Source organism: Tenebrio molitor, chromosome 1 (genome assembly GCF_963966145.1).
Source record: "Tenebrio molitor chromosome 1, icTenMoli1.1, whole genome shotgun sequence".
Lineage (NCBI taxonomy): Eukaryota > Metazoa > Arthropoda > Insecta > Coleoptera > Tenebrionidae > Tenebrio > Tenebrio molitor.
In genome coordinates, this window is record NC_091046.1 from 35,433,605 (window position 1) to 35,446,060 (window position 12,456).

Sequence of the window (12,456 nt, forward strand, 5' to 3'; positions counted from 1 at the left end):
AATTACCCGTCAAACAACATGATTGCACGGACTCATCGTCCGAAGACACGCAAACTTATTTTTCTTTTGTGTTTCGGTTCCGGAACGCTACTTTTGCCTTTAATTAATTATTATTTTTCGAAAATAAAAGCACGCAACGCGCCCACCACGTGTCGCCTTTTGTCAAGATCAGTAAATATTTACAAGATTCGTCAAATTTTCTCTTTACTTATCAGCGTAAACAACGTATCGGAATCATTCCACGAAACTTAACTAAACACCTATGGGATTTTATTTGATGGGTACTTACTCAAATTAATCGTGCCACATTGATATAATGGCATTCACTTGATTGTTACAAGAGGGAAGAGACAATAATCCGACTGTCATTTTATTAAACGGTGAGAATTGTTTAATGTTTGCCATTTCATTCAATCAGTAACAATAAAAAAATTAAGCTCTTGATTTAAAAATCGGTCCCAAAACATTATATTTTCCGTTTATGATCTTTCTCCTCCTCAAACGATAATTCCAAATTTATGAATGTCTGCATTACCAACAATAAAATTAATTTGTTTTCACCGCAATTCTGCTTATCTAATTGGTAAAATGGTATCATTCTCGTTAAATGGCATATTATGTAAACTGCTAATGTTTAAATGAAACATCCTGTATTATCTAACCAGTAATTGAGCATTTAATTCGTCATTTAAAAAAAAACACAAATATTCATATGGAAAGTAGTCCAGGAACTTTTGGAGAATTACTATCGTTAAAAAAATTTAGTGACCGCTTAACCACTGATAAGTATGTATAAACAGATTTTATTTTTTATAATATGGAATAAAGATTATTCGATATTCGTACCTACTTTACATGAGGGTCAATTATTTATTCAATTCAACAAAGCAATTTAATTCTAAATTCTGTTATTATTAAATTGAGTTTATTCCTTCTAAAAACTTAACATAGCCTTTCTGAGTGATAAATTAAAAAAAAAAAACGAGTAACTTGATTTTCACGTACCTAGTTTTACTAATTTGATAATGGTAATTAATCAATCTTGTCCGTTTAGCATAACATAATTCTAAGTAGAACATGGAATGACGAAACAATACAAACGAAAATATACAGAAGCACAGAAAAAATGCAACAATCACTTTACGGTGTTTTATTTATTTTTATTAAAACATATTTTGGTGAAACCACCAAGTTAATAAACCAATATATGTATAATGAATTGTACATATTGATTCACCCATTACTTGTCTGCAAGCACCCAAAAATGGGCTAAATCCGTGTTTGGTCATTATTTCAAGCATACAGTTTCACGTTGACTTACTGATAAACAGTACTTTCAATTATTGGAATTCGTGGATTTGCAAGTGACTCCAAATGTCGTTGACATTTTCTTTTTAACAATTCACAAGCAAAAATATGTTGTTATTTGATGCCAAATTCCTGATTGGGTAAATAATTGGTAAATAATTAAATTTTATTATTCATTGTCCACTGTTATCTTGATTTTATTTTGAGAGATGATCACAAATGATACACAAAGAAAGATAATAATTTTATACATACTCGTACTTATTTTAATAGTGATTTTGGAGAGCAAACACAATAGGTATAAAGGAAAGCTATTGCTAAATAATGACAATTTTGGAACTTATACATAGCAATTATGCAACAACAAAAGCAGCAGTTTTAATGTAGGATGTTATCAAGTGAGCAGTTAGTTATTAAATATTTAATGAAATTGACAAATCGCTTGTAATTTATTGATATGATACGTACAATCGATGGACAAATAAAACTGGGATAAAAATGACAATCACATAAGTCAAAATTTACAAATTTACATTGTTTAATTACGGCTTTATCACAAATAGGTTGACTTTGGTATGACATATTATATAAACACTAACAAATATATTGACAATTCAATGGTCTGATTTACATAGACTCAATTTTAAGTGTCCCAGTTTTATTTGTTCACCGACCGTACATACATACATTTATATATACATGTCTAGTTGAATATTTTTTCAAATAAATGTTCTTTAGTTATTGTTTTCAAATAAAATAAACGAAACCTATTCAATAAGATCTAAGAAGATTCTGAACTGACATCTGTAGCAATTTTTAATTTTTGATGAACGTATTTTTAGAACGTGATCTCTATTCCATGTTATGAAAAAGGTTAATACCTACCTAAATGTATCCCAACAAATGTAAATGTGCAAATTTTGTTTAATCACTCCAACATTTAATGGGTATAAAAAAAATATAAGCATTTAAAAATTTTCCTTAATTATTATACAGGGTGATTCAAGTTTTACCGCTCGATCGAAAACACCCACTTCTAATCGATTTGAAATTCTCAAAAATCTAAATTTTTTTAATGAAACAGGTACATATTTCATTTTCATTCAATAACCGCTACATTAATTTATATAATTTTTCACTGCGAGTCCTTTCAAACATTTAGAAAAAAATTGGTGTCATTGAAATCATGAAAACATTTTTGGAATAAATAGAATTTGATATTAATAAAGTGCAAAATGTAGGTATGATTTATTTATTAAAATAATAATTATTATTATTTATTAAAAAAAAAGAGGTTGACATGGGTTATTTATGGTACCCTTTAGGGAATTACATACTAGAATTACTAAAAAAGTTCTCAACATATGTTTGTTGGCTGTTTACCAACAATGAGGTACGTATTTATTTATGACATTGTAGTTGTAAATCTTGGTCATTTTTCGCTGTTAATGTTAAAATTGGAATAATTCAAAAACTAATAATTTGCTTTTGATGCGAATTTCATAAATGTTTTCTTTGAATTAATTGTGAATTATGAGCGTGTACGAATTTTTTTGTTGTTGCTCAAAATCGATTTTTTAAATTTTATGGCTCTGAATGAAGTTATATGAGAAAATTGATTGCACACATTTGAAGCCCTATATCAAGGGAATGTAACCCTAACGTTTGGTAATTTTTACTAATTTTTAATAGGGTTTATCGTGCAGGCGGTAAAACTTGAATCACCCGGTACACTGCCAGTGTAATGTTAGAAATAAAGTTTTTTCACTACTAGTAATAAAGTCTAGCGTTATCGGTTGTCATAGAATACTGAGAAGTTTCGTTTTTCTACGTTGGCCCAGTGACAGGTAAATAATTTTTCATTATTAACCAGTGGTGAATAATGGAATAACCGTCACCTAGCAACGAAAGATTGTCGTCTATTTCATTGGTTAACGTAGACGATTTTCATACCAACTGTCAACATGGCAACTCGGACCCGTCGCATCCGACAAAATAATTTGATTAATAATTATTATCAGAAAGGGTTTTAACGTATCTAGTAGTGAAAAAAATAGTATATAAACCACGGTGGAAAAGTCCCTTATAGCCTTCGCGCCTTACAACCCTCGGCGTGCCTCGGGCTCTAATCTTGGCGCTCTGGCTATAATCATGAACTTCTCCACCTTGGTATATAATATACTATTCTCCACGACTATTAAAAAACATATGTTGTATTCTTCTTGTATATTAAATAATAATATCAATTCCACACCCCGTGGATTCCACATTGGAATCCACAGACGGTCTGTCGACCAATCATATCCGCAGTATTTTCGGAATCCACGAATCGGATAGCAACCGCCAAACAGGACACAATTTGAATGGTCAAATATTAAAAAATTAAATCAAATTCAATTGTCAAAGATTTTTTTGTGCCTATAGTCGTGGAGAAAGTATATTCTGCTACTCGCGTATAATGGCTATCACTATACGCTCATTGAAGAATGTACTGTTCTCAAATATGTACATATAGTGAAATTTTTTTAATAAACAATTGTCAGTGTCAAAATGAAGTAAAAAACCATACTGTACCACCCTAAAATTTGGACATATGGACCAGTATAACAATTTGACACCAAATCATGGTTAAGGTTATGTTCACTTCACTTCCCGTACCTTTTTTCCGTGAATTCATTTTCAAAACAAATTTAATGAGAAATCAGGAGAAACCTTTTCGAATTTGAAATAAACTCTCGCTCGTTAGGGCGCAGGCTCAGTTACATAAAAAAATGTTGACACTCAATATGACCAATCGTATTATCATGAAAATCACAGTTTGGCTCATACCAACAAGACAACGTTTTGACAATTGTTTATTAAAAAAATTCAACTATATACAGGCTGTTTGATAAAAGACGCCTCAACCCATAACTTTTTTATTTATTATCCGATTTCAATGACCAAAAAAACCAAAGATATGGTTTTTCATGCGCTACGAAGCAGCCATAAAATACTTTTTTTTTGGCGTTATTTTCAGTAGCTACCGATAGTCAACTTTTTTTTTTAAATGGACACATGTAGTTTTTTAGGTTTAGTCTGGTAAAGTATTTTTTTCTGAATCTAATAATGTATTAAAAGTTATCGTTTGGTCCATAGCTGACTAAAAAAAAAATAAAACACTTTTTAATTCTGGTTCAGCTTATTATGAAATTTTCGAGTGTGCCGTGAAAAACAATTGGAATACAAATAGCACAAATGTCAAGTATGAGTTTGAAAATTTTCAGGTGCAATCTTGAAGAGTTTTAATATTATTTTCTTGGAAAACATGAATAATAATAATAATTATTATTATTTTTTTTATTAAATTTTTGTTTTTGACTAATTACGATTTTTATTACACTCGAACAAAAAATAATAGTCAAATGACTGCTATCCTGCATGACTGACAATGTTGTTATTTTATACTTAAATAAAAAAAGTTTAAAAAAACAGATGAAAATTTCTAAGCTGACGTTTAGATGACATTCATCGATCATCGTACTTTGTATTCCGATTGTTTTTCACGGCACTCTTAAAAATTTTATAAGCTGAACCACAAAAAATTGTTTTTTTTTTCAGTTAGCTATGAACTAAATGATAACTTTCAATACATCATTAGATTCAGAAAAAAAAACCTTACCAGACCAAGCCTAAAAAACTACGTGTTCATTTAAAAAAAAAGTTGACTATCGTTAGCTATTGAAGATAACGCAAAAAAATATATTTTATGGCCGTTTATTAGCGCTTGAAAAACCATATCTTTAATTTTTTTGTTCATTGAAATCGGATCATAAATAAAAAAGTTATGGATTGAGGCGTTTTTCATCAAACAGCCTGTATACCTATGCTGTTAATTTTTGTAAAGAATCCTCGGACAGATCAATGCATTTTTAAATACATTATATTTTTCTATTCTAGCCAGTGGCGGTGAAGGGGCCGCCAAATCTTTTTAATAACAACAAGGGTTTAATCTTCTGTTTTCTGGAAACTCTTTCACCTTCTATCCAGTATTAAAAATACTTTAATTAATGGATAAACAGATCTTTCAAAAAATATAACATTTGACTCCTGTTGTTATTCCCTCACTTGCGCCGTCACTGGGTAGAATAGAAACATTAAGGGCCAATTTATAGAAAGAGAATGAAATATTTAATTCGAATTAAATTTTAATGCGCGATTAACTCATGAATCGGAAACTTTGATTGGTTCAATCTGATCACGTGTTCAGTTAATCTCGCATTTGATTAGGACTAACTTAATTTCGCTTCTGTAAACTGGCCCTTAATGTATGCCAAAAGGTGGCGATTTGGACATACAAATTGACCTTATTCCTTGCTTTACATCCGCACTGTATATTCTTTGCTTTATTCGTGGCTTTAAGATTTAAGTATGTTAAAATGAAAAGATTTTTTTTTTAAATTAGTAACTCGTTTCATCTTTGGTCAGGACTGTCCTCTGGCAAGTGGATTACACATTTTTACGTGTTTCAAGGATCTTGTGGTTAAGACCGATCCACATCAAGCTGACAAAACAAAAACAAAACAGAAATTCAATGTTTCAAGACATTTCTTGCAACTTTTGTGTTTTGTTTTTGTTTTTATTTTATCCCGCAAAGCATCGGTAAACATCAAAAGGTTGCAACATTTTGTCAACTCTGTCTCAACAGTTCACCACTTAGTCCAATTTCATCACTATGTCAATCGGCCAAGAAGTTCATCAATATCTAATTTATTTCGTTTACTTAATGCTGGTCTTGCCCAGAAACACCTGCATTTCTTATTTACACTCGATGAATATGCGAAGAGGACGATACACCAAAGGCTAACATAAGTCTTCTTCGTCTTCGACTTATTGGAAGCGCTACATGATTTTTTTAAATCGCATAATCAAAAAGAGACTTCAAAACACCACTAACGACTACTGTATTGTGCCCGCCTTAATGTAAACAACTAAAGAAACTGTTAGTGTTGTGTTACGCTTTTGTCACGAATACTGTTGATAGTTGTATTAGTTTTGTTTTGTTCTGAAAGTCTGCTTTTTTTGTTGTGTTTTTATCTGGAACTCATGTTGCAATGTCAACTTGATGTGGATCGATCTTTACAGCGTACTATTGGGAGCAAAAAAAGTGGGATATCAATCAACATCATTGTCTTGCCTTTTAATGTGAAATGACCCTTATCTGTTTCTAACCCTACTTTGAATTGATTGACGTTGTCATTAAGTATTGTAGGTTGTAGGGAATGAATGTAAGTAAGCACGCAGTGAATATTTATTTAATGCGAAGTCCCAATCAAAATCTACCTTGATCAAAAGAGGAGGGCATTTGGAAAAGGAAAATAGGAGTATAATAGTATATTATATTATAAGTAATAGAAATGCATCATTATAGAAGAGTGAGAATTTTGACCGACGAGTGCGCTTGCGCACGAGTGGGACACTTCTCACGAGTTTCATAATGGCATTTCGATCACGTGTGATATACAACGTTTTATCTTGCAGGTGCAACTATTGCAAAAAATCCGAGAAATGAAGTTTCATTCAAGTAAAATTACAGCTGTCAAATTTACTCACTAGTGAGTACTTTATCTCGCTGATTAAAATTTGACTTCTGTCACCGAAAACAATGGTCTAAGGTGGCTCAAAAACTCCACATGTAAGATAAAATAAATTTTTGTAATTTGCCTCCATTTTGATTCTCTAATGGACATATTAACGAACGCGACGTCATCATCTGGGATGTCCTTATAGCCATTATTTCACGTTTTCACGGAACATTTTACGACAATTTTTAGGTTGGCATAGCTTGATCCGTCATGCGTGTCAGTTTAAATTACAAAATGTGCAAAGAATTATTTATCAGGATTTATAAGGCAACAAATTCGCGACCGTATTTTTGGCAATTTCACGTATTTCAGCGGGCGTACATGAAAGATTATCTTTCATATTCGTGTTTTGTGACAAAATTTGGATGAAACAAAAGGCGATTTTGAAGACTTGATCAAATTTTCACTTTTAAAATTAAGACATTACCAACCGCCACAAAAATCCCTAAATCGAGGAAAGTAAACATTTTTGTTTAAAAACGGCTCAAAAAGGGCAAATTACAAAAAATAGTATAAAAAACTCGTTTCATAAGACCATGAAGCACTCATTCTTTAAAATAACTCGTGGCTAAGCCACTCGTTTTTTAATCTTGAATTCGTGCTTCAAGACTGGTCTTATGAAACTTGTCTTTTAATATACTATTTTAAACTGTCAGCTAGACTAGAATAATATCAAATTTTTATGACAATAATCAAAGGCAAAATGACAATAAAGCTTGAACTACAACGAATTTTTAAAAACTGACAGAAGTTTGATGTCCCACTTTTTATGCTGCCAGTAGTACAGTCTATGACAACATGTAACTTTTCTGAAATCATCCCTAGCCAAGGCTAAAACAACACAACTTTCCATAAAATTCTTCTTTCATCTTAACACATTTGATTCAAGTTAAACAAGAACGAAATTAGTCATAAAGAATACGTAATATTGAAATAAGTTTCTGCCATAAGAGTGAAAATCAGTGTAAATTTCACGTAAATGTTAAAATTGACAAGTGACGACGCACGTTTGCGGAAATTTTATTTTACATGGTCGCCGCTTATGTTTTTTTTGTTGATCATATTATACCTATAACTCAATACAGGCTTTTTTATACCTACATATTTAAATTAATCAATTATCACTACTGTACTACAGTGTGGAACAAAATGATTATCATCTAGTTGCTTTGGAATTTTTTCATATGTAAATTTTCCTGCAATAATGTGGACCCAAGCCATTCCGGATAACTGAAAGTTCAGATAATACGGAGGTTAATCATTGTATTCCTGAATTCACCATATTAATAGTTATTTAATAAACTACGAGTAGTTTGTTAATGAAGGCGATTAATAATCGAAACTGTTTAAAGCACGAACGAGTGTAGCGAGTGAGTACCTTTAATAGTTGTGATTATTAATCGCCCATTAACAAACGAGTTGATTACAAAAAATTTTCGTTGACCGCAAACTTTTTTTTTGTGACAAAATTTCAAATTAAAGCCAAATCAAAACCAATTTCACCTTTTTCGATAAAGATGAGACCTTATAAAATATATACCTTCATCCTTTTTTTGTCCTCAGGGTAGGCCATTTTAAAATTTTTCAACACTTTCTATTCACTTTTCCACAAAGAGTGTCAGAAGACGTCAACTCCATTCACATTGAATTTCAGGTAAAAATCACAGTTGCTAAGAAAACCTAGTTACCTTTGAAAAATATGATATGCGAATTATAACCAAAAAGGCCGACTTTTGAAAAAGTAAATTCGTAAAGTCTATTCAAAAAACATCTGGACTGTCAAAATGAAAATTGGAGTTGTTAGGTTGGGTAAATCACTAGATATTTTCATATTTTGATTTTTTGATTTTTCAAACTAATCATTTGTTTAAATTGACATTGTCAAATAAATTGCAAAATTATTTAAGTATTTAAGTGAAAAGGTCAAAATAGAAAATTCAAAACGAACTATGGGGGCGCGAGAGAAGAGGGCCATACAAATTATTATATTATAAAGCCATACCTTCAACAAAAAAACGTTTCTGATTTTAATCCAACTGTGGAGAAACAGCATCTTGCATTGTGAAAATGAAAACCTAATTAAGCTGATTGTTAAATATATCGGTATTAGAGATGTTCCACCCAATATATCCTTAGCGGAATCTGACTCAGACAGGTATGGGAGCGATTTTCAATTTAGGTTATTGTTTAGTTTTTACCTGTTTTCAGTTTGTCTGTTTTTCTTTGTGTTTTTTATAAACTTGATTAAATTGCTCCGGTTCTTTTAGTTGCTGCATTTTGTTTCATGTGTTCAAAACATTTTTAGTTCAATGATTAAAAAGGAAAACATCACCTAAATATATTTTGTAACTAGATTTTGACGTGGGTACACTCTAGCGAAAATGTTTATACCCAAGTACAGTCAAAACAAACATTTTATTTAAAATTTAATTTTGACAGTCCAGGAGTTTTTTGAATTTATAATGCATTCATTTTTGTAATGACGAACTAACTGGAACTTTTTTTTTTGTTAAATTTTTTTACAAAATATATGAAAATTCGACAATTGGCAATGATTTAAAATGTCATATTATTGTCACTGCCAAAATGAATGAATTTCCAAAACGGAGTAAAGAATCAATAAGCAAGCAGACAAAGCAGCACATTTTAAAGGCTTTCAACAAAATTAAGAAAGAAATTACTCTTGGAGACAATGGAAACGTAAATATGTAAAGTACAAAATTGTAGAAGCAGTGGCGACTGTTTTTTCGGTAAATCCTAATCTAAAATAAAACTCTTCCTAAGTGCTACACAGGCTTCAGTCCCAGAAGTATGTATAGAATTTTAAATGAAGGACAAGAACAAGGCTTATGGGGGACTTTAGCATCCATGACATATCCACAAATATTGTTAATTTGGTTGAAGATTCGGATTCGGACTTGGAAAACAAGCGACCATCACGAAGACGAGTAGCAAAATGCTAAATTATTTCATTGTTACGTTCAACTGCCTTTTCGTATTGTGTAGTGCAACTTTGCTTTTTTCTTCAAAATAATTAAACACATTTAGTTTCACTATACTTTGAATTGGACCAGTTTTGACAGAACAAATGACGTGACCCAGAACCTAATTTTTTAAAAGCCCAAATTCGCGGTAAAAAGATGTGTTCACAAGACAAAAGTTGCTAAATGTAGTAACTCTAGTTCGTCATTACAAAAGTGAATTGATTTATACTATAATTGTGCAGTTATGGAGCTATAAAATATAGAAAACCCTGCTGCACTACCTGCTGCTTGGTAAGTGCAAACAATGCATGTTCGAGGTTGTTTATACATCAAAATATCATCAAAACGGTAAAATCGCAAAAATCGTTGATTAATGAAAAATATTTTAGACAAAATAATTCATTAATATTGAAATTAACAAGCGGTCAACGGAAATAGTATATTGTAGACCTTCAAGAAGTGTCCAGGCTCGCTAAAGCTCGCCTGTACATTTCTTCTTTCAGCCTGGAAAAATCACTGTACCGCCAAGGTTTACACATTACTTTCCTTCCTACACAAACACAACATGACTGCAATAATTATATACTGAAGCAGGGGCCCGTTGCACAATATTTAAGAATTTACAAGTTACAAGTTATTAGTTATTAGTACCAATAGATTGTGTTGCACAATTATTTTAGTTACAGTTGTAAATTCTGCTAAATTTTATTAGAAAAAAAAAAAAATGAAATTACTAGTGTAGTCAGCTTTGATTTATTTTTACTTGTCACAATCTAATGTTGCGCCTGTCACTTGAAATTTTTGTAATTTAATTTGTTATTTCCATAAATCACAAACCAAAATTATAAATGGGGGTAAACGCGATGACCAACGCAAGTTGTTATTATGCATTTTAACCAAAAAAAAATAAATAAAATGCTGCATCAGTTCTCGGGACAATTCCCCAATCACCCGATTTGGAAGAAATTTTTAATATTTTAAAATAAAACTATTATGTATAAATAAAATATGTAATATCATCTACAACCCCACATCGTGAAGAAAATTAGCAATTCAATAAAACTTTCTAATTTCCTCTTGAATATTTTCTGCCCATGACACAACACATTAAATAAAGTTCTATTCACTACATTTTAACAACTTTTTTTTATAACACGACATGGGTACTGTTATTTTTTCACCCCATGCCTATCAGAAATGGTGTGATATTGGCTACCATTCCTAACCAGTGAAGAGCTATATGTAGGTACATAATTATTGTCTAGCAGTAGTAGCTAATAGCCCCACTTCTTCAACTATTATGTTGAATCCTGTAACTCAAATGAAAAATTAATTCGAGGGGGAAAAATTTTACCCCTATGCTACCTTATTCGATTTGGAAATGCTTCATCTTCACTGCTTGATTCATAGAATAAGTCATCTATCATTTTGAATAAAATTGTTTCAACTTGTAAATTCGGATATCAATATTTATTAGCGACGTTTTGCTTGTGAAAATTTGACATTAAAAACTACAAGACTAATATATTAATTGATTTGTGTCTGCTATTGTGCAACAGCTACAAGTAAAATCAGTGTAAAATACACTAATATTTTTCATTTTACAACTTGTAACTTGAAATTACTAGAGATGAGATTGTGCAACATAATTTTACTAGTTACAAGTTACAAGACTAATATTATTACTAATAAAATGATTGTGCAACGCGGCCCTGGTATTTACCTCTTGATTTTTCCGGTAGCAAATTAAGCGAAACGTCGTGCGCTTTGTCTTGAATTTCAGGCGGCGTCCGGCGTACAATACTCTATCTCTTCTTCACTTGGATCTTCCACATGTTCCATTATTATGGCTTTAAAATTTAAATCAAATAAATACAAAGTAAATTAACAACATAATTGTTAGAAATGTTTTATTAGCAACTTATATTTGGTAGGTAGTTATTAGCAAAACGAATTAATAAGTGTTTGTTTCAACATATTGCCTCTATTCCTGGCCGCAATGTCTTTCCACATTTTAATCAGTAAAACATCACTTACAGTTGCATTGGGCTGTTGTTCCACATATGCAAGAGATTTTTCAAGAGCCTTCATTCTTACGCCATAATCTGCTGCACATTTTTTTAACAAGTCTCCTTATCGAGACCCTTAATTGCTTCCAGTTTCTGGACATTTGTCACAACTTTTCATTTACGCTTTTCCAGTTTATTATTAATTTTTAGCAACGCCTCGACGTATGACTCGGAGATCAAAACAAAACAAATTTTTATTATTTCTAAGAAAGAATAAGAAAGGAACACGTGCAATTTTGGATTATGCGGCGGCAAGTCGAAATCTATTCGGATAATACGGCGAAATCGATTTTTAACTCTGTTTCGATAATCGAATTTCGTATAACCGATTCCGGATAACCGGACGGCTACTGTATTACAATTTATTGAATTGAAATGTATAGTTAATCTCAAAATTGTCTTGAAATTTCAGCGTCATATTTTTTTATATGGGTTAGGTAAGTTTGACAACATATGTCGCTGATATTTTAG

General features: G+C 31.3%; 1 protein-coding gene across 1 annotated transcript in view; it reads left to right on the forward strand.

Annotated features, from left to right (window-relative positions):
• Nucleotides 1-12,456, forward strand: part of mRpS29 (mitochondrial ribosomal protein S29) — a 44,987-nt gene that overhangs the window by 24,433 nt on the left and 8,098 nt on the right. The window lies entirely within an intron of this gene.